The following is a 22,505-nucleotide window of genomic DNA, read 5'->3' as shown; positions in this document are numbered from 1 at the left end:
TTTTTTTTTTTTTAAGTAGAGGCAGGGTTTTACCATCTTGTCCAGGCTGATCTTGAACTTCTGACCTAATGATCCACTCACCTCTGCTTCCCAAAGTGCTGAGATTACAGGCCTAAGCCACTGTACCTGGCCCCAGTTTGTAGACTTTTATCTGTCACTCGCCTTCCCCCTTTCCCCTGAGTCCACAAAGTCCACTGTATTATTCTTACACCTTTGAATTATCATAGCTTAGCTCCCACTTATGAGTGAGAATGTACAGTGTTTGGTTTTCCATTCCTGAGTTAGTCTCCAGTCCTATCCAGGTTGCTACAAATGCCATTGACCCATTCCTTTTTATGGCTGAGTAGTATTTCATCTTATTCATATATATGATATATGAGTGGATATATATATATATATATATATATATATGTATATATATCTCCACTCATTGATTGATGGGCATTTGGGTTTTGGAGAAACCATCTGATCTGAGAATCTGAGAATGGAGGACGTGTCTCAGTCAGGAGAGGCGTAGGTAGACAATACATGCTAAGCAAGGATTGTTATAATTGTTCTATGCCTAGTCTTTGTGCCAATGACAACCCTATGAAAGTACTTAGTCCAGTAGGATTTCTTATAGCACAACGCCCTGGTGTTCATGAGACTGAAAGTTCTGGAGTGTTTAGAAGGAAAGTTCTAAACAGTTCTTACAGTATAACTCTGGCATTCATGGGACTGAAAATTCTGTTGTATTTAGAAGGAAAGTTGTAAATAGTTCTTACAGCACAACTCTTTGGTATTCACAGGACTAACAGTTCTGAAATATTTAGGACCATTCAATACCCCCACCTCCTGTCTTAAATTTCTCTTTGTCCCTTGAAACTCCTTTACTGTCAATCTGTAGCAGCTTCATGACCTGTGAAGACACAATGCACTTTGACTCTGTTTCTCCTAGGGACTCTTCTTATTCTCAATGATCAGGTACATAATGACTGTATATCTGTGAATATGTACATGCATGAGTGTGTAAACACCTAGGTGAGTTTCCATCTCTAGAAATCACTGTTATTCATCCTGGATACAGAATGTACAGCTTTGTTTAATTAAATGGTAAAGCTAGTTGAGAATTGGCAAATGGAGTCAGATTGAAAAATATTTTACAGCTCTCTATTCTTCATTTTATATTTCTGGTGATAAACAGAGAAACAAACAAAAAAACACTCTTGGTGATTATAAGTGATGAACTTAAGTCTGTGTGATCCCTTTATAATTGAGTAGATCATTAATTCACCACTACTTGTTGCCTTTTGGCTTAAACGTTTGTGTTTTCTATGTGCTTAGGGATTTTTTTATCTGTCTGTCTCAAAGTCCCGGCATAATAATAATAATTTTGTTTCTCGTGTAATGATTTAATTCAACAAACATTTATGGAAAACCTTCCATGTGTGAGCTCCATGCTAGGTGCTTGAGATATGAATTCATGACACATAATCCCGGCTACCAAGAAGCATCAAATTATTAAGGAGAATTAGAGAGTGACATGAGCAGATGCCTTAAAAGGTGTCTGATGAATAGTGTTAAACAAATACACAAACAAACAAAATACAGTATTAATTGATTAATGAACCCAGTGTTTATCCTGCACCTGACACTATTCTTGGCAGTGGGCATGCAACTAGGAGGAGATGGACAAGTCCCTCATCCCATGAAGCTTGCATTTCCACATAAGACACACAGGCAAAAACAAAACAAAACAAAATAACACCAAATGAATAAATGCATAATTCCAGCCTGTGGTAAGTGCTGTGATGTCAAAAAAGACTTCTGTGAGGAAGTCATATGTAAGCCTATTTTGAAAGCGGGGAGGACCAACTATGCAAAGAGCCAAAATGGAAGAACATTCTAGCCAGGGAGAGCTGGTGGGTAGTGAACCCGTGGGAGATTAGCACACTGAGCTGGAGAGCAAGGTGGGAGTCTTTCTTCAGGGATGTAAGTGCCTTCTGGGGGCAGACAGACAGTAGATATTCTCATCCAATGGAGCATATTCTGGGGGGATTATTGGCTCAAACTGGAAGGGAGCCACTCCAGGGTGAAAACTGGACCTCACCTTAGAATTCCTTGATTCTCGTACAACACTGCTCTCCTTATTCAGGAGGCTTTTGTTGTTGTTGTTGTTGTTTTGTTTGTTTAAAATTTTTTATTGTACTCGAGGTTCTGGGATACATGTGCAGATCATGCAGGATTGTTGCATAGGTATGTACAAGGCAATGTGGTTTGCTGCCTCCATCCCCCCGTCACCTATATCTGGCATTTCTCCCCGTGTTATCCCTCCTCAACCTCCCTACCCACTGCTGTCCCTCCCCTAGTCCCCGCCGACAGACCCCAGTATGTGATGCGCCCCTCCCTGTGTCCATGTGTTCTCATTGTTCAACAGCAGGCTTTGTTTTATTTTCTTAAACACAGCTTTATCGAGGAATGATTAGCAAATAATAAACTGCATATTTGTAAAGTGTACATTTCGATAACTTCACTTCTGTGCATACCCGGGCAACCCTGACTGTGATCAAGGTAGCAAACGTCTCTGTCACCCGACGATCTTCTTCCTACCTCACTGTCATCCTTCTTTCCAGCTCTTCCCCTTGCACCCTCCCCAAGACAACCACCAATCCACTTTCTATTTCTATACACTAGTTTGCCTTTTCTAGAGTTCTATATAAATGGAATCATAGGGTAGGTGGAGTTACTTTTTATAGCCATTAAGCCTACACAGAATAAAAGTATTCTAATCTTTTTTCCATATGTCTTTTTGTGTCTGAAAATGATCTAAAACATCTTTAACCATAACCTCCTTGTTTTCTATATCCGTGGTCTAAAAACCTGTGTTTGCTTGACGCTGAAGGATTTTCTGACTTGAAAAAGTAGAGTTTACCTTTCCTTTTCCTCTCTCCTTTATTATTTTGGAAAATGCAGTTGACCTAGGAAAGAAAAAGGGAGACAGTGAGTCACAATTGGAGGGGAGGCAGTAGAGAGATGAAAACATGAATCAAGCAAAGATCCCACTGTATTATTCTGATCCCAGAAGTTAGATATATGGATGACCAATTTTCGGCTAATTAGCATAAAACAAAATACATTTCAGGAAAATTGTGCTCAACACAGTTTAATGTCTGATGGTTCATAACAGCCTCAGGGTCATCATGAGCATCAACTCTGGAATCAGAAGTTCTGGGGTGAAGGATTAATGGGGAACTGGTGTTCTGGGAGCTCAACATAGATGCTCACAATACCCCCATGAACAATCAAGAGCTTTTTCCTATTTTATTTCAGTATATTTTGTCCCATATTTGCTTCTTGAAGAATTTGAAAACATACTCAAGTTGAAAAATAGTGCAATATATGACTTTCAGAGATTAACAATATGAAGTCCAGGTCTAAAATGGATTCATCTATTCATTGATCGAGCAAACATTTATTAAACACTTACTGTCTCCAGGATATGGTGTACATGGTGCACAGGATAATTCTATATGTACCTATAAGTGTTTGTGTTTGCATATAATTCAGTGGGTTTGTTAGACATATGATTAATTGATTGTAAAATATGAAAGTCGACCCTGACATAGGAGTTTAAAGTAATGCAGCAATTTTGCAACATCCACCACAGTTAAAAGTGTCCACACTCTTTGGTCCTCCAATGGCACTAGTGGAAATTCATCTTGGAGATATACTCACCCCTGTCTGCAAAGATGCATGTATTACAGGCTCATAGAAGGCTTGTTTGTTGTACCTAAATCCCTGTCAAGGATGGACTAGTAAACGAGTCATGATATATGTATTTATGGTTGAATACTATGCATCTATGAAAAGAAGGAGGTTGATTTGTCTGCGTTGACATTCAACAAACTCTCAGACATATGGTCAAGGAGGGAAAAAGCATGAAGTGTAACATTATGTATGTTAGGCTTCCATTTGTCAATGGGATGGAAAAGTGGGCAATATATGTGCAGCTTAGGGAAATAGAAGACAGTGCTAACTTTTCAAAAGTTATTGATGAGCAGGGGAGTGAGGATGGAAAAATCCACCTCTTTGAATTATTTTAAATACTTCCAAGGTGATTGTACTGGATTTTCAGTTTTGGAAAACTAATCTTAAAATTAGACAAATAGATAAAATAAGTATAAAGGATACCAATAGTTTTTCTAATGTTAACCTTGGGACCTCACGTATTATTTGATGCATACGTCTCTGAAGGTTGCTGTTCTGTCCCCCTTCTCCCTTGACCATGCCCTGAAACAGAGAGAAAAAACCCCAATCCCTGCCACCAAACCCTCTCATCAGATTTGACTTCTGCCATGAAATTAATGAGTTACCAACTGCCTCTCAGAACCTTAAGGCATTTTGGAGTCCAGAAGGAAAGTGAGGCCCCCAGGCTTGCCCCCAGACATGAAGAAACCCAAACCATGTATGGAAGGAAGGTGGTGCATCTTTGGGCCTTTGTGATCCAGATGAGTGACAGAGTAACTCACCTAAAAAGAGAGGGAGGTCTCTGCCGATGGAAGCTGCTAATGGGGATGATAGAGTTTTGCACAACCCAGCGATCACAAGCCCAGTTTTAGGGCAAAGGACTCTAAAAACAGAGACAGCCATATAGGCACAGATAGTCCTCCTTTATTTAATTGCACCAGTAGATGCCAGGAGGGGAAGGGTCCTTTGGTGGAAAAGAAGAGGGGGTCATTGCACATCCAAAATATCGAGATGACCACTTTGAGCCATTTCATTCATTCATTTGCTGAACAAACCTGAATTCACACCTTCTTTGACATAGCCCTGCCCTTACATGATGGGGTGGAGTGCTAGAACCAAGTCACTAGCCTTTCTTGAACTTTTAATTTCATGCAAGGAAAAGAGCCCCTTATCAGATAATCTCACAGACAAATATAACATTATAAACTATGATAGGAATTATTAAGGACACTGCAGAGTAAAACAAACAAGGCAGATTATCTCACAGAGCCGAGGAGTTCTCATTCAGCTGTTTATTTAGAAGCCTTTTAATACTGATCACTAAGAATCTCAGCTGAGTGTGATAGCTCACATGTGTAATCTCAGCACATTGGGAGACTTTGGAAGGAGGATTGTTTGAGGCTAGGAGTACAAGACCAGCCTGGGCAACATAGCGAGACTGCCTCCGACCCCCAGTCTCTACAAAANAAAAAAAAAAAAAAAAAAAAAAAAAAGCCAGGTGTGGCATCACTTCTCATGTAGTCCCAGCTACTTAGGGAGGCTGAAGCAGAAGGATCCCCTGAGCCTAGGAGTTTGAGGCTGCAGTGAACTATGATCATGCCACTGTACTGCAGCTTGGGTAACAGAGTGAGATCCTGCCTCTTAAGAAAAAAAAAAAAGATCATTCCCACTTTACAATTGAATACATTGAGGGATTGAAAGATGCGGTTGCTTGGCCAACACAGCAAATATGAGTGGAGACAAGACTTGAGCAAATGAACACAGGGGCCAGTCTGAAGGAGACTCTGAGCATAGTAGTTGCATAGTTGGTTGTTTTAGCTATAAAATCTAAGAACTTCAAGTACACAGTGGTTAATAGCTGGAAGGGATCTCTCAGCATGAAGATGAGTGTAGTCGCTCTGGTGACATTTGGAAAATTAACATGGCACGTAAAGAACCTAAACCATATTAACTGCCCGTAGTTAAATGAGGCAGGAGTCAACAAAATAGAGCCTGGTATTGACAGTCTAAAAAGATTTTTGACTTTTTTCTTAAAATTTTGTACGTAATATTAACAACTGATTATGCCACAGGAGAAAATTTAGTGCCCGAAGACTGAAATGTCTGTCTATAGTTATTGTAGTATATGACTGGTAAAGGGCATGTATTCCACACCCCCCACATGGGGCACCTGTGATATAGATTTAAGATTTTTAACTTTTGATAGTAAAATGACACCAGGGCATCCATGTTCTCCCTGAAATTGTGTCTCATACCATATTTCTGGGAAGAAGTCTTCATTTCTTTGTTGTTATTCTGCTAGAGGGGCATGGGACACACAAAAAGGTTAAAAAAATACTGTTTTTGAAAAGCTAAATAACTGTGGTTCACTATCTCAAGACATTTGGCAAATCTCATTTTCCTACAGATGTTGTTGGACATAAATTGATGGTTTCAAGAAGCAAGTAGAATATTCTGCAATGCTCAGTATTAAGGAGTTCATTGTGATCAGATGGGGCTTTGTCTAATTGAAGTATTTGAGTTAACTTACACCGTAAAAGTGAAAGTGTGAAGCTTTGCTTTTCTTCCAAGCTAATCAATGAAGATTAATATTCTATGGGAACTTGATTTTGCAGATGGAGCCGAGCAGCACTGTTTTCCCTACCATTTTTTCCTCATAGTAAATAAATCATTTTTATTATACTGTATGAATTTACTTAGCTCTTTTAATAGCCTTTGTAAGAATAATGCTTCCTTTGATTATATTAAATTTTTAAATGTGTGCAGTCTGGAATAAAATTCTGCTGTTGGGGGAAGGGCAGTGAGAAAAGGCAGAGATACTGAATATATCAGCTTTATCAGCTTATTCTCTGTGTTTTAAACCAGATGGAGCAGTGTCTGAGTATCCTGGGAGTCTTAGGAGTAAAATACTAAGTATTTGCTTGGATTAAAATGGCTCATACCTGTGCCTTGTGTAAGACTTTCCTTCTGGGGAAGATGAGATTAGTCTGAAAGGGCCTGGTCTTTATAAAACTATTCTCATTGTTATTTTGTACCTTTTTTTTTATTCTTACCTTCAAGGTTCTGGCCAATCTATTTGATTTTTTCCTCCCAAAGGAGAGAAGTAAACTTTATAATTCCAGGGCTCACATCCACATGTATAAATTGATCAGCTGAATTGAAAAGCTGCTGACGGGCTGATTTAGCAGGTTCTGCAAGTGGTCTCATTCACAATTGATAAGCTGACTTCTCACCCTCAATTCTTGGAGGCTTAACCCCTTGAAGGACAGATACCATTTGGCCTATACAAATTGTGCTTTTCATGAGACAAGGAAAGGGAGTAGGAGAGGTAAGTGTGTGTGAGAGAGAGATAAATTGATTTCATTAGAAACAAAAATATTCCATGATCTTATGCATTAGATCAAGTCTTGAAATATTAAAGTTCCTGGTAAGAAAATTCAGAATCACCAAAACCCTCTGTTTTTCTGTGTCAGTCATCTTGTACATAGTTAACAAACCCATTTGTTTTTTTGAGACAAGGTCTGTCTCCCAAGCTGGAGTGCAGTGATATAATTTAGGCTCACTACAACTTCCACCACCTGGGTTCAAGAGATCCTCCAGCCTCAGACTCCTAAGTAGCTGGGACTACAGGTGCATGCTACCACACCTGGCCAATTTTTTTGTATTTTTTTTTTTTGTAGAGATGGGGTTTCGCCATGTTGGATAGGCTGGTTTCAAACTTCTGGCCTCAAGTGGTCAGCCTGCCTCAGCCTGCCAAAGAGCTGGAATTATAGGCACAATCCACGGAGCCTGGCCTAACCAACGAATCCTTTTAAAATACATTGTCCATCAAGTCACAGCCTTTAATAGCTCCTATTCAGAATCTATAACAGCTCTGCACTGTTTATGGATAATAAATAATGGCCAAAGCTGAAAATTTAAGGTTGTCTTAAGTCTAGCCTCAGTATGTAAACTCTGTGTGTGTGTGTGTGTGTATGTATGTGTGTGTGTGTGTGTGTGTGTGTGTGTGTGGTGTGTATGTGTCCATCCGCAAATGGGTCAAAGTAAAAATCTCATGGAACCTTGATTCACAAGACTCAGGTTTGAACTTCATTTCTGCAATTTGTTACTTGTATGACAAAGGGCAACTTATCTGCTCTAGGCCTCTATTATTTATGTAACAAATACTAGTAATGATAGCAATAATGGGAATGATTGGGATATAATGCGACTTACCTGACTTAACTGATGTTTTCTGGAAAGAATCAGATCAGAGAGCATATCTGCAAGTGTTGGCACCCTCTGAAAAGCACTGCCAAGGTGATTGGTTGTTATTACATGAATTCAGGAGTGAGTCAGCCCCATCTAACTGGAGTGAGAGAGAGCTTTGGGAGCCGGCCAGAATGGATAATTAATTTTTTCGATTGCTTCAGGCACACGTTGAACCATGGTCAGTTCAAATTTGAGCTCTCTACAGATATATACATTTTTAATTGGTCAACTAAATAAATACGTAGATACATGAATACATGGAGTTTTCTGAAGAGACCTGGAACCTTGCATGTTCTATGGAGTTGATTTGAATGGAGACACAAGAAGGCAACTCTCAGACATTTTGAGAAAGACTAATGCTCTGTAGTTCTCTGTCTTTTTTGGGCTTTGAGGAGTTATCATACACTTTAATGAGAAACACTGTTTTGAAGTCTTTAAACAGTCTGATTCTAAGCAAAAGATAAACGGTTTCCCTTCTTTCTCATCCACTTGGCTTGTCCTCCTCCTGCTAGCAAAGTACTCCCACATCCCTTTTGATCTAGGTATGTACTTGGTTGAATCCAATACCATTGCTGACATTAAACTACTTAGATGTATTAAAAAAATGTTTTGCAATTATGCAGCTATGTCATCACATGATGAATGTGTGTGAATGAATATTATGTTAGCATAGAGTGCCATGCTGTACAGTGTCTTCTGGCCTAGTGTCCTTCCACCCAAGAAATACATTTTGGAGATCGTTGCATGTCAACGTGGAGATCTGCTTTGTTCTTTGCAAGGCTGCGTAATCTCCTATGTTATCAATGTCTTCTCTTTTTTTGCTGTTGTTGTATATTTGCTCCCTTGTTGATGATGGGCATTAAAGTTCCCTCCCACTACCAAGTTTCCACAGCTATTAGCAATGACACTCTCAGGTCATGCCTTGCAGTATGCATGGGTTATTTCCTTTTATAGGATGTATTCCTAGAAGTAGAATCCTTGAGCTTAAAAAAAATCACTTCTGCCTTTTGCATCATGAGTGCTTAGTGAATTTATAATTATTTGATCAATAATGAACGTGCAGTGGGCTTTTTGAGCAAAGAACTCTTACCTCCTACTTGGCAAAATTTTATCTCACCTCAGACTTGGACTATTTTAAGAAAAAGAAAACCTGCAACTTTTTGAGTTTTTAACTCACACTTGTCCTTAAGAGATGAGAGTGGTTTTCAGAGACAGATCATTCTTTATGGGACATTACTAAGGTTGCAAGTTATAAAATAATAAGGAAAGTGATTTTGTGCACATGAGTGTGCTTGTGTACACATTTTGGGGATTTTATAAGCTGGAATGAATACCTGGGGGAGCTGCCATTTCATTATGGAGGTCCAAGGTCACCTATCTAACAGTTCTGAATTTCTACCCCTGGGAAGGAAGTATATGTTCACTGTTCCCTTTAATAAAGGCACAGAAATCCACCATGCAGCCTACATGAAAGCATGAGTGAGTGCTACTCATTTTAAGAAGCACTCAAGCACTGTGAAAATTAACACTGGAACACGGTTCTGAATGAAAGTGACACCATGAGCCTAATGAGAAATTGAGTACCATCTATTTATCTCCTCTAGCCCAAGATCTTTCTCTTCTGTCATTTGAATGGTTCTGGAACGCCTTTCCTTCCTGGCCTGAGCTGTGCCTCATGCCTTCTTCCCCTGCCTCGCTGGAAATGAAAGCCCTTGTGCCTTTTCCTTTCTGGAAAGTCCTGCTAGGTGCCTGGCAACTTTTCTTTCTGTTTCGTGTGCTTCTCTGTCTTGCTAACGCATCATCCTTAGTTTCAGGTGTGATAACTCTAGTGGTTCTCATGAAGCTAAATCATAAAGATCTGAGAAGTACACACTATGTGTTACTTGGTTTGTCTTAGAGCAAATCAAAATTTGGAAAATTGTCTGGGTAGGGTAAGGTCCCTTAGCTGTGAAGCGACTGGTGGTAGGAAGTGGAGAAGTGATTTGAGGTTGAAAATAGGGTAATAGTGTGCTCTTTAGCCCCTTCAGGAATGCTTCTTCAGCTTCGTCAACTCACTGAGTTTGTGTTTGGAAAACATTCCAAAGCCTTTGCTTAAAAATCATGTGTTACTGCGTGTTCTCACTCATAGGTGGGTGTTGAACAATGAGAACACATGGACACAGCGAGGGGAGCACTACACACTGGGGTCAGTTGGGGGGAAATAGGGGAGGGACGGTGGGGGGTGGGGAGCTGGGGAGAGATAGCAAGGGGAGAGATGCCAGATGTAGGTGATGGGGAGGAAGGCAGCAAATCACACTGCCACGTGTGTACCTATGCAACAGTCTTGCATGTTCTTCACATGTACCCCCAAACCTAAAATGCAATAAAATAAATAAATGAGAAAAAAAATCATATGTTATATAATGTTCTTCCAGTAAGTTTCCAAGATACATATTCTTGTTAACATTTAGTGCTACAACTTTTATGAAGAAAACTGGTATTTTTTAATTAACTGATGAAAGGGGATGTAAGTGAGGGGTAGATACTCCCATGTTAATGAATCTTGATGAGGGCTCCCAGCTACTCATGGAAAAATGTATTTTTGATTACTTGCTGTGGGCCAGAAATGTTGCTAGGCATTAAATACATGGAAGTGAATAGGAAATATGAAAGTCCTACCCACGTGGAGGTTATATTCTTATGAAAAATAGAAACTAATTCTATTGCTTTAGTTATCTATTGCTACATGTAACCACCTCACAGTTGCAATGGGTCAGGAATTCCAAAAGCTTGTTTGAGTAGTTTTGGCAGGTGTCGGCGGGAACTAAAATTGCGTCAAGGCTCTATTGGAGGGGGATCTTCACTGAGCTCTCTCACTGGGCTGTTGCCTGAGATTTGTTGTCGTCAAATTTAGAGGGAACTGTCTAGAAAGCTGCTTCTGCACAAAGTACATAGTTCCTCCAGAATAAGCAATTCAAGAGAGAATGAGAGAGGGGGCACTCAAGACAGAGAATCAAGTTCCTTTTATTACCTGATCTTGAAAGTGACATTCCATCTCTTATGCTGCGTTCTGTTTATTCCTATAATTAATTGATCTAGCCTGCCCTGAAGGGGAGGGAGTTACACAAGAGCAGGGATCACTGGGGACCGTGTTACAGGCTTTATACCACATTTATTAAATGCCCACCCTGGGGAGCACTGATGAAAGCATCAGACCACAGTGATGGGCATAATGGCCAATGCCACTTATTGGGGACTTAATTTTGTAACAGCTGTGTATCAAGGAGCAACCATTGTGCCAGGCACTGTACTAAGTGACCGTGTGGCGTTTCTCATTTAGTCTTTGTAACAGCCCTCTCTCAGCGGGTACCAGTCAGTACCCATTTTACAGATTAGGAAACTGAAGCACAGACCACAATGGCTTCTAAAATTCTCTTCTCTATGTCATGCACTACATTTTTCTCCCATTCACCAGCTGCATTTTAGGTATCCATTCATTTTCACCACCTTCCTAAATATTCAGAGAGAAAACCCATGCAATAAAGCAATCAAATCCTGGCTACCCGAGCTGTTCTATCTGTCTCTGAAAGCCTAGGGTAAAGGAAAATTATACTCATGAGCACTTCGTGAGGTGTTATCCAAAGTCCTTTTGAGGCAAAGGTATTATGTTTCATGGCCATGGTTCCCAGTAGGGATGGCAATATTGCAGTGGAAGGCACCAACATCCCTGCTCATCCCAAACTCTCCTCTCAAACCAGTTTATTGAAATGAGGCCTCACTTCACAAGTAAATAAATAGTCAAGCTCTGGATTTGTTTCTGCTCCAGCTTACTGTATATTTCCAGTTAATGAGTCCATTAAAGCTTAAAACCAAACCTTTTGGAAAAGGAAAAGAAAACCCACAGCAGCTGTCCAGGGCAGCGGGAGTTGGAAAATGCAATTCATGTGACTTGGTGGAATGCCAGTGAAGCTGCCATTAGATTATTCACTAAGTAATACTCCGTTTACTGTTCAGGTAAGTGGAGACGGAGAGGGCTCTGGAGATGTCCGACCTGCATTTGGATGACAGATAGTGACCACCTCCTCTGTGCCAGGCACGGTGCTATGCAGAGGCATATAGTAGCACACACAGGACATAGAGCATCTCCTCAGGAGGTTTGCTGTCTCGTGGGAGTCATCAACACAAGATTTACATGATGTGTCTTGTGTGCTAGGGGGAGGAAGTTTGGGATTCTACTCCCTGTAATATAGGACAATATAACCTTGAGAAGAATCAGGCTGGGGAAGTCCATAGAGAAGGGGTTGTTTTTGCTGAGATATGTAAGCCAAGAGAGAGTTAGGGAAGTGAAGACAAAAGAGACGACAGCTTGTCAAACGTCAGCTGTAAGTACTCAAAAGCAGCTAAAATCATGAAATATCTGCAGAACCGCAAGTAGTTCTGTGGAGTTGAAGAAAAGACGGTAAAGTGAGGGCTAAAATGGGAGGGCAGAGAGTTGGTGGGTGGGAAGAGTAGCTAAGCATTTTGGACTTTGTAACAAGTGCATTGACACATTTGAAACCCGTAGGGGAAGGCTGATCCTTTCAATGTATGAACAACCCAGCTTATAATGTTATTCAATTAGAAAATCTTCAGAGTATTTTTGATTCAGTGGCAATGTGTCAACAACCCGATCGCGTAAGTTGGAATTCTAACTTATTCAATGGCTTAATGTGTGAGTTTAGGAAAATCTATTAATCTGTCAGAATCTATAGTACCCCATCTGAAAAATGGGAATAATAATTAATACTGAGCTCACAGAGCTTTTGAAAGGATTGCGTTAGGTTTTTACGCTGCATAGCACATCACCACCTGCAGAAGCTTAACACAACACTCTTTTGTTATCTCACAGTTTCTGTGTATCAGAAATTTGGGGATGGCGAAGCTGGGTTCTCTGCTTAGAATCCACTAGACTGCAGTCAGGATATCAGCCAGGAGTAGGTTCTCATTAGACACACATCTGGAACAGGATCTGCTTTCAAGCTCCCTCGGGTTGCTGGCAGGATTCATTTTCTTGTAGCTGCAGGATTCATGGCTGCTTGCTTCTGAAAATCCAGAAACTGGGGGGGAGTGCAGATAGAGACAGAGACAGAGAGAGAGATCCATCAAGAGAGTTGCTATAATCTTTATGTAATCACTTAGGTTGATTTCCTATCTTTGCAATTGTGAATTGTGCTGCATTAAGCATGCACATGTAGGTGTCTTTTTCATGAAATGGCTTATTTTCCTTTGGGTAGATATCCAGTACTGGGATTGCTGGATCAAATGGTAGATCTATTTTTAACTCTTTGAGAAATCTGCATGCTGTTGCGTACTGTTTGCTATAGAGGTTGTGCTAATTTACATTCCCACCAGCAACATATAAGAGTCCCGGGTCTCATCACATCCATGCTGACATCTATTGTTTTTTGACTATAACAATGGTCATTCTGACTGGGGTAACCTAGTAGTACACTGTGGTTTTAATTTGCATTTTCCTGGTGATTAATGATGTTAAACATTTCATGTTTGTTGTCCATTTGTACATCTTTTGAAAAATACCTGTTTAAGTCAGAGACTTAGAAGGAAGGAGCCTGGGAGGAGGAGGGTAAAGGATGAAAAATTACCTGTTGGGTACAAGGTATACAGTTCAGTTGACAGGTACACTAAAAGCCAAGAGTTTACCACTATACAGTTCATCCATGTAACCAAAACCCATGTGTGCCCCTGAAGCTAATGAAATTTGAAAACCTGATGTAATCACATACACATAATCACAGATATCTCATCACCTCTGTCATATTCTATTGGTTAGAAACAAGTTTTGGGTCCTGCTCACATTCAAGGAGGAATTAGCAAAGGCATGAATGTTAGGATGTGGGGATCATGGTGGGAAGAATCCTCAAGGCTGCACACCACAAGAATTTGGTAAAATAATACACAGAAGGACAGGAAAGAAGTGTATAGCTCTGTGAAGAATTACCAGGGCACAGAAAGAGAGAATGGAGGAAGAATATACCAAATAGAACACATAGAGAGCTTGTTCACACCTCTTAACTATTGTTGTTACAGTTGTGATATGATTTTAGGAAGATGTGGCAGACCGTTTCTGTGACTTTGGTAGCAAATGTATATTGGATGTACTTGATTATTCAATTATGTGGGCCAGAGGACACTCATGGGGAGAGATCAAGGTTACCTTTCGCAGGCGGGGCATTTCTAACCGAATAAAACCCAGCCAGTAAAAGCAAGCAACACGCAAAATCTAGGCAGATGTTGCAATGTATGTATGCAATCTTGATCTGAGGAAGATCACACATTTAAGTCAGACTAGAAACTTAGACCACACAAATCCCACCCACAAGCAATGCTCTATTACTATATGCAGAAGCAGTAATTTTTTGTGTACATGCAAATATGCATATATGTTTGTGTGTGTGTAATTGACTAGCTATCCTCATGTCTCCCTATGATGAGTGATGTATTGATTCATCAGACTTTTTGGACACCTACTCTGTGGTGAGCATGATGCCAGCCTCTAGGGATAAAGAGTAAAAAGTGCAATAAATGAACTACCTTCAGGAAGCTCAAATTATTGTGGCAGTTAGAACAAGTCAGCTGACAACTGACAGTTCAGAAATCCATGGGGCACTTCCATTTCGAGTAGATGGGACACACTGAGGGCAGTTCCCACCCTGTCTCTTTGCTTTGATATGTTTCACTACATATCAGTCAAAGTGAACTTCAGAGAAAAAAGCAAAACACGAAATCCCAGACATACAGCAGGACATTATGTAATTATAAGAGGGCGAAGTCACCAAAAAGACAAAACAATCCTAAGCAATCTTCATTGTTTATGCACAAACTGTGAAAATTTAAAATGAAGCCCAAACTGATAGAACTGAAAAGAGAAATGGAGAAATACACAAACATAAGTGAAGTCTCTTTCAGTGTTTGGTAGAATTACTATTGAGAAAATTAATGAGGCTATGGAAATACCCAGCAACACCATCAGCCAGAAAAACATAGTTAAAATGTATAATCATCTAGCAACAGCAGGATGTCTGTGCTGTTCAAGTCCACATGAGATTTTCACCAAGATAAACCATGTTCTGTATTATATAAAAAAAAAAAACTTAACAAAGTTAAAATAATTCAAATCATATAGTTGTTTTTCTCTGACAAAATTGAGTTAAACTAGAAATCAGTAATGTAATATAAACTGGAAAAAATCTAAAAGCACTTGGATATTAAGCAGCGAAGTCTAAATCACCCATAGTTCAAAGAGGAGGTCTCAAGGGGAGTTATAGAACTTAAATGAAAATAAGTTTTACAAAACGTATGGTAGGAAACTGAAGCAGTGCTTAGAGGGGAATATATAATACTAAATGCTTATATTAGAAAATAAGAACATTCTCAAATCAGCAATGTAAGTGTGTATCATAAAGTATTTAAAAAAAGCAAAGCAAATGAAGAACAAATAACAAATACATGCAAACAGAAAGAAAGGAATACTGAATATAAGATCAAAAATGAATGAATTTGAAAACCAAAGAGCAATCAAACCTAAATCTGGTTCTTTCAAAATATAAATAGAACTGATGAATCTATTCTTCACTTTGCCAGCAAGACTGAGAAAAAGCAGAGATGACAAAAATTACAAACATCATACAAATTTAAAAGATTATAAGGAAATAATACAAATAATTTATGCACTTAGCAATTTACATGAAATAGACTAATTTCTTGAAAACCGTTACTAAAACTTATCCAAAACAAACTAGATAAGCTAAATGGTTCAGTATACTTATTTAGAATATCCTGCCAAAATAAATATTTTCAGAGACAAATGGTTTCACTGCCTATTCCACCAAACATTTAAAGTTGGGAAAAAAAAAAAAAAAAACAAAACTATACACAGTCTCTTCCAGAAAATAGAAGTGGAAGATATACTTCCTAACTCAATTTATGAGTCTAACATTAATCTGACACCAAAACCAGGCTATATATAAATTTATATATCTATATATACATAAATATATATCATGGAACACATAAAATATAGAAAAATAATAACATAGCATGACCGCATACCATTAATCCCAGGAGTGCAAGGCTGGTTTTATATTGAAAAAAAACCAAAAAACAAAAAACAATGTAATATACCATATTAACACAATAAAGAAGAAAATGAGTACATGACCCTATAAAATAGTGTTGAAAAGTATTTGAAACAAAGCTCATGTACATTGATGATAAAAACTCTCAACTAACTAGAAATGGAAGGAGCCTTCCTTAACTTGGTAGAGGACATCTACCAGCAACTCCATAACTAATATTATAATTACTGGTGAAAAACGGAGTGTTTTCTCCAGTAGAACGGGAACAGGGGAGGAGTTCCACTCTCACCACACCTATGCAACATAGTACTGGAAATCTTGCTCACTGCAGTAAGGAAGAAAAAGAATTAGAGAGCATATTGATTGGAAATTAATATATAAGGGCATCTTTATTCACAGATAAAATAATTTTCTATTTATTAAATATTAAGGGACTCTAAAACCTCTTAGGTGAAAACACAAATATCAATCCTAGGTCTATATACTAGGAAAGAACATTTGGAAGCCAAAACTTTAAAACAAACCGTTTATAATAGAAATGAAAAATGAAATACTTAGCTATAAATGTAGTAAATGTATAAGAGATCTTTATGCTGAAAACTATAAAATCTTTGTGAAATTTTGAAAAGGAATATAAATAAATATATACATAGATTTAAAGACTCAACATAGTAGGAGTATTGATTCCATTCAAACTGACATATAGGTTTAGCACAATACAAATCAAAATGCTAGCAGGTGTTTTTGTAGCTATAAACTTGAAGACTCTAAAAATTATAAAGAAAAATAAAAGCTAGAGCAATCAAAATAAAAAAGAATAAGATAAGGTGAATATATCTAGTTTATTGTATATAAGCCTATGGTAGTAAGGTAGTGTAAACTGGTAGAGGAATAGACACAATAATCAATTGGACAAAGTAGAGATTCCAGAAATAGACGCACAAAAGTATACTTAATTAAATCTTAGAAAAGGTACAAAATCAAAGGAAAAATGATTTTGTTTTCAACAATTTGTGTTGGAATAATTGGAAACACATTTGCAAAATCATATATCTTACACAAAAATTAACTCAAAATGGATCACTGATGTAAATAGAAAATGTAGAACTATAAGGTTTTAGAAGAACACATGGATAAAATATTCATGTCCAAATGAGTTAAAATAAGAGTTTTTGGTCATGACACCAAAGGCACAATATCACCTCCCTAAAAAGGTTAAATTTGACTTAACAAATTGTTAATAAATTATATGTGTAGGACTCTGTTAAAAGACAAGACAAGAATCTGGAAAGAAATATTTGTAAATCACACTTAAAAAAATGTTCAGTAGAATATATTTTCAACTCTCAAAACTCAAAAGTAAGAAAGCAAACAACCTGTTTTAATAACAAGTGGAAAAAGACATGAATAGACACTGCGAGTGTATTCATATTCCTTTCTTACTGGGTTCTGGGTAGGGGGAGAAGAGGATATTCATAAGGCAAAAAAACCCCAAAAACAAAAATCCCTTGACAAGTTAACATCATTAGCAGTTCAGCAAATGCAAATTAAAGCCAGGGTGGGATACCGTTAAACACCTTAGTAGAGGCATAATATAAAAAGATATTGACAGTATTTAGTTCTATCAAGGATTCAGAGAAACTGGACTTCTAATGTACTGGGAATGGGAATGTAAAATGATGCAGAGACTTTTAAAACATTTTGACGGTCTATTACAACATTAAATAAATACTTACCATAGAGCCTAGCAATCCCATTCCTAGGTTTCTTACCCCGAAAAATGAAAATATGCATTTATAAAAAACACATAGGTCAGGCGTGGTGGCTCATGCCTGTAATCCCAACTACTCAGGAGGGTGAGGCAGGAGAATAGCTTGAACCAGGTGATGAGCTGAGATCATACCACTGTACTCCAGCCTGGGCGACAGAGTGAGACTCCATCTCAGAAAAAAGAAACACACACACACACACACACACACACACACACATGATTGTGTATAGCAACTCTGTAATAGCCACCCAGAAACAAGCCATATGTCTTCAAATAGATGAATTTGAAGTATTACATGTACATGTGGAATACTACTCAATGATAAAAAGGAACAACTATGGATACAGGCAGTGGATCTATTTCAGAAGAATTATTCTAAGAGAAAGAAGCCAGTCTCAAGAGATTATGTACATATGTTTTTTCTGTTTTATCACCAATAATGAATTTTTATTATATGCAACCAAGTGCAAACCCCGACCAATACAATCTATGGACTCATGAGATCTTCATCTGGGTCTCAGTCCCCTTCTCACCAAATTAAGACTCAGGGTATAAATCCATTCATATGACATTTGCAAGAAACAAAGCTGTAGGTTTGGAGAAAAGACAGTGGTTGCCAGGGATTAGGGGTTGAGGGGAGGGTGATTGCAAAGGAATACCACAGGGGAGTTTGTTGGGTGATAGAACGCTTCTGCTTCCTAACTGCACAGCAATCAGAATCTATACATTATATTAACATTTATGAAATTGTACATCCAAACTTTCAAATTTGATATATTAATTTAAACAATAAAATAAATGCAAGTCTATATATTATATGAGCATAAAGTTGACACATATTTTTGTTGTTCTCTCTCAGCACATAACATCATTCCTGGCAAACATTTTACATTTTTAAATATTTGGTGATTGAATGAATGGAAGAGTGAAGAATTTCTGTTGTTATTATTATTTATGTATATATATTTTTTGAGACAGTGTCTTCCTCTTTTGCCCAGAGAGGAGTACAGTGGTGCCAACACAGTTCACTGTAGCCTTGACCTCTGGGGTCATGTGATCCTCCTGCCTCAGCTTCCTGAGTAGCTGACACGACAGGTGCACCCCACCACACTGGCTAATTGTTTTAATTTTAGTTGCGATGCGATCTTGACGTACTGCTCAGGCTTGCCTCAAATTCTCGGCCTCAAGGGGTCCTCCTGCCTCAGCTTCTCAAAGTGCTGGGGTTACAGAAGTGAGCCACACCATCTGGCAAGAATTACCTTTTAAAAGCTGTAAGTTAGGAGCTAGTTTAGGATAAATACGGTGACCACTTGGCCATATATATTTATATGATATGATGATACTTTACAACTATAGATTACCAATAATTTATAAGGCAGACTGTTTTGTATTTAGAGTTTGCAGTATAAGAAGAAGAGTTTTGCATGGGGGTAGGGCTGTGGTCCTTTGATCCAGTTTCTGTTTTAAGAATATCGCACAGCCTGCAGTGGGGAAGGGAAAGTGGAATCTGTAAGTTTTAATTAATGTTATTTCAGTGATTATTCTTCTACATAGATGTTTGTGCATATGATATCTATCTATTTAATTCTAAAAATGGAATTACTAGATCAAAGGTTATATACATTTAGAAATGTTACACATATATTACATGACCCTCCCAAATGGCTACAGTGTTTTATACTTTTACCAAGTCTCAGGAGAGTTTTCAACAGACTTCTACATAAAAGAAAAGCTGATGGCCTAGTGGCTCATATCTGTAATGCCAGCACTTTGGGAGGCCAAGATGGGAGGATTACTTAAGCTTAGGAGTTCAAGACCAGCTTGGGCAAAAAGTTAAAAAAATACATTCCTGGGTGTAGTGATATGTGTGCCTTTGGTCCCAGCTACTCAGGAGACTGAGCTGGAAAGATCATTTGAGCTCAGGAGGTTGAGGCTGCAGTGAGCCAAGATCACATGACTGCACTCTCATCTGGGTGACAGAGTGAAGCTCTATCATAAATAAATAAATAAAGCTGATACAGTATCTGTAATTTGAATTATGTACTGTATGCTCCCCTCCCTCCCTCCCTTCCTTCTTTCCTTCCTTCCTTGAATAATAACTGATGAGTTTTCTGATAATGTATTCACCAACAGGATAGCGTATGATAGACCTCACTTTACTTCCTACCCCAAAATGTGAACATCACAATAATCCAAAATCTCCCTACAAACACAAAGAAACAAACAAAAACAACTCTGTACCATGTATGTAAAAGGTAGCTGGCTTCAGTTCAGTGCTTTTTCAATGAGGAATGCTGCACTTCCAATGAAAACAGACAGCCAGTGTAGAAACTGTTCCTATCCCATTTCTACTGTATGACTCTGATTCATAAATTACTAAAGTGTATTCCTGAGAAATAAATATTTCACCAGCCAGTGACAGACTTATGAGCTAATTAAAATCTGAGCCCTGGAAGAAGTGGTGCCATTAGCTCAATTCACGGGACTGGAAAGTATGTGTCTGCTCACTGACTCAGAGGTAGACGTTTACATATGGGAAGGAGGGGGCTGGCTTATTAAGAACAACATTTGGGTTTGGATGAAGGGAGCTCTCTGTCAAACCTGAGATATTTAAAGAAAAGCCATAATAACAATATGGGAGGTTTCTTTTGCCCATGACAAGAGGGAGATCATATTACATGGTGGTTTTAAGTGTCAGGGCTTGGGGGGATCACACTGTTGAGTTCAGATCCCGGATCTGCCATTTAGCAGAGGTAGAACTTTGGGGGTGATGTTCAGCCTTTCTAAACTGCAGCATCCTCGTTGGTACCATGGGTATAGGAATCCGCAGAGTGGCATGTGTATAAAATGAGATACTACATGCAGCTCCTCAAAAGAGCGGTAGGCAAATACTTGCCCAATAGATGGAAGACACCTGTCATGAGCGTCGACTGTTACATCCACAAGAAGTCATGTTTCAACGTCCAGTTTTTTGTTAAAGATTTCCAGCCTGTCGGATGCTAAGAAGTTGTCTAGTGTGAAGTTTGTTCCCTCAGAAAATGTGGTTAATACTCATTTTTTGATGACTTCTGATGTGCCAAGTCATGGATGGTGCTAAGCATTTTACGGTCACCATGTCATTTCATCATTACAATAACATAGACAATGGATATCATTAATTCTACAGAGGAAACTAAGGAACAGCAACAATGAGTTATCGGCTCTAAAATTTAACCCAGGTTCGTTTTTCTTTTTCCTTTCTTTATTTTGTTTTTTATATTTGCCTAGATTCCCTTTATTTCACACAGTAATGCAAATTATGAGGCCAAGGTTATGACCTCAAACAATGAAGGTTTAATTTACATGGACAGCTGAGCATGGTGGCTCACACCTATAATTCCAGCACTTTGAGAGGCCGAGGCCGGTGGATTACCTGAGGTCAGGAGTTCAAGACCAGCCTAGCCAACATGGTGAAACCACATATTGACTATAAATACAAAAGTTAGCCAGACGTGGTGGCAGATGCCTATGATCCCAGCTACACAGGAGACTGAGGCAGGAGAATCACTTCAACCTGGGAGGTGGAGGTTGTAGTGAGCAGAGGTTGCACCACTGAACTCCGGCCTGGGTGATACAGCAAGACTCTGTCTCCAAAAATAAATAAATAAATAAATTTATGAATAAGCTTTCTTCTCCATGAAAATAATATGTGTTACTTCACACCTGGTTTAACACACACAACATCCCCACCCTGTCTGGCACCAATACAGTTAACATGCAATATTAACTGTATTTTATTATTATTAACTGCATTTTATTTTTGTCCAGAGAATAGTCTGTCTTCAGTTTTGAAGGACTCAGTGCCTTACATGGGCTTTGTTGGGGGTTGTGGGGCAGCACCCGCAGGTCTAAATTGGAATGGGGGTGTTCAGTCCTTGGGAGCTTCGGGAAATCGATTCCTGACTGCTTTGCTGTGAATTGCATAACTCACATGGTAATGTTGCTTCACATACAGCATGGGGAACACATAGGCTTCAAAGACGCTCGCTTTAGAAATGTTCCTGACTGCTGCGGCCTCCACCATGTTTCCAGTGATGAATTTCCTAATGGCCTTGTCCTCGGGCACACATCTGACACAGTGCAGCGAGTAGGCTGAACATGTCCACGGCCCTTTATGGCGTGACTGTTCTTTTTTTCTTTGTCATCTTGGAGGCATGGACTGGAGACCTCAAGTTGTTATTTTAAAATTATATATATATTTGGCTGGGCGCATTGCCTCACACCTATAACCCCAGCAGTTTGGGAGGCCAAGGCATGTGGATCACCTGAGGTTGAGAGTTTGAGACTAGCCTGGCCAATAGGGTGAAACCCCATCTCTACTGAAAATGACAAAAATTTTAGGTGGACATGGTGGCGGGTGCCTGTAACTCCAGCTACTTAGGAGGCTGAGGCAGGAGAATGGCTTGAACTCAGGAGTTTGAGGTTACAGTAAGCCAAGATCGCACCACTATACTCCAGCCTAGGCATGACAGAGCGAGAGAAAAAAAATTATTACAGTCCCAAGAGAAAATCTGATTGGTCCTTCCTAGACCCCTTTTATTTAAACAGCTACGACTGAGGGGTGCACTTCATGTAGTCATGAATGGTGGTCAGTGTTCTACCCC

The 22,505-nt window shown here is 38.9% G+C and overlaps 1 protein-coding gene and 1 long non-coding RNA gene across 3 annotated transcripts in view; one reads left to right on the top strand and one right to left on the bottom strand.

Annotated features, from left to right (window-relative positions):
* The window catches only part of RBFOX1 (RNA binding fox-1 homolog 1), a 754,257-nt gene that overhangs the window by 130,525 nt on the left and 601,227 nt on the right, over positions 1–22,505 (top strand). The gene's annotated exons all lie outside the window — the stretch shown is intronic.
* LOC108308320 lies at positions 208–18,080 on the bottom strand. The gene is made up of 3 exons (XR_001826876.2): positions 18,067–18,080; positions 976–982; positions 208–355 (listed from the first exon to the last, which is right to left on the bottom strand). It is a non-coding gene; the product is annotated as an uncharacterized LOC108308320 (long non-coding RNA).

This window comes from Cebus imitator, unplaced genomic scaffold (assembly GCF_001604975.1).
Source record: "Cebus imitator isolate Cc_AM_T3 unplaced genomic scaffold, Cebus_imitator-1.0 Scaffold4, whole genome shotgun sequence".
Classification (NCBI taxonomy): domain Eukaryota; kingdom Metazoa; phylum Chordata; class Mammalia; order Primates; family Cebidae; genus Cebus; species Cebus imitator.
The sequence above is the reverse complement of the archived record's forward strand: the minus strand, read 5'-3'. Positions and strand labels throughout refer to the sequence as shown.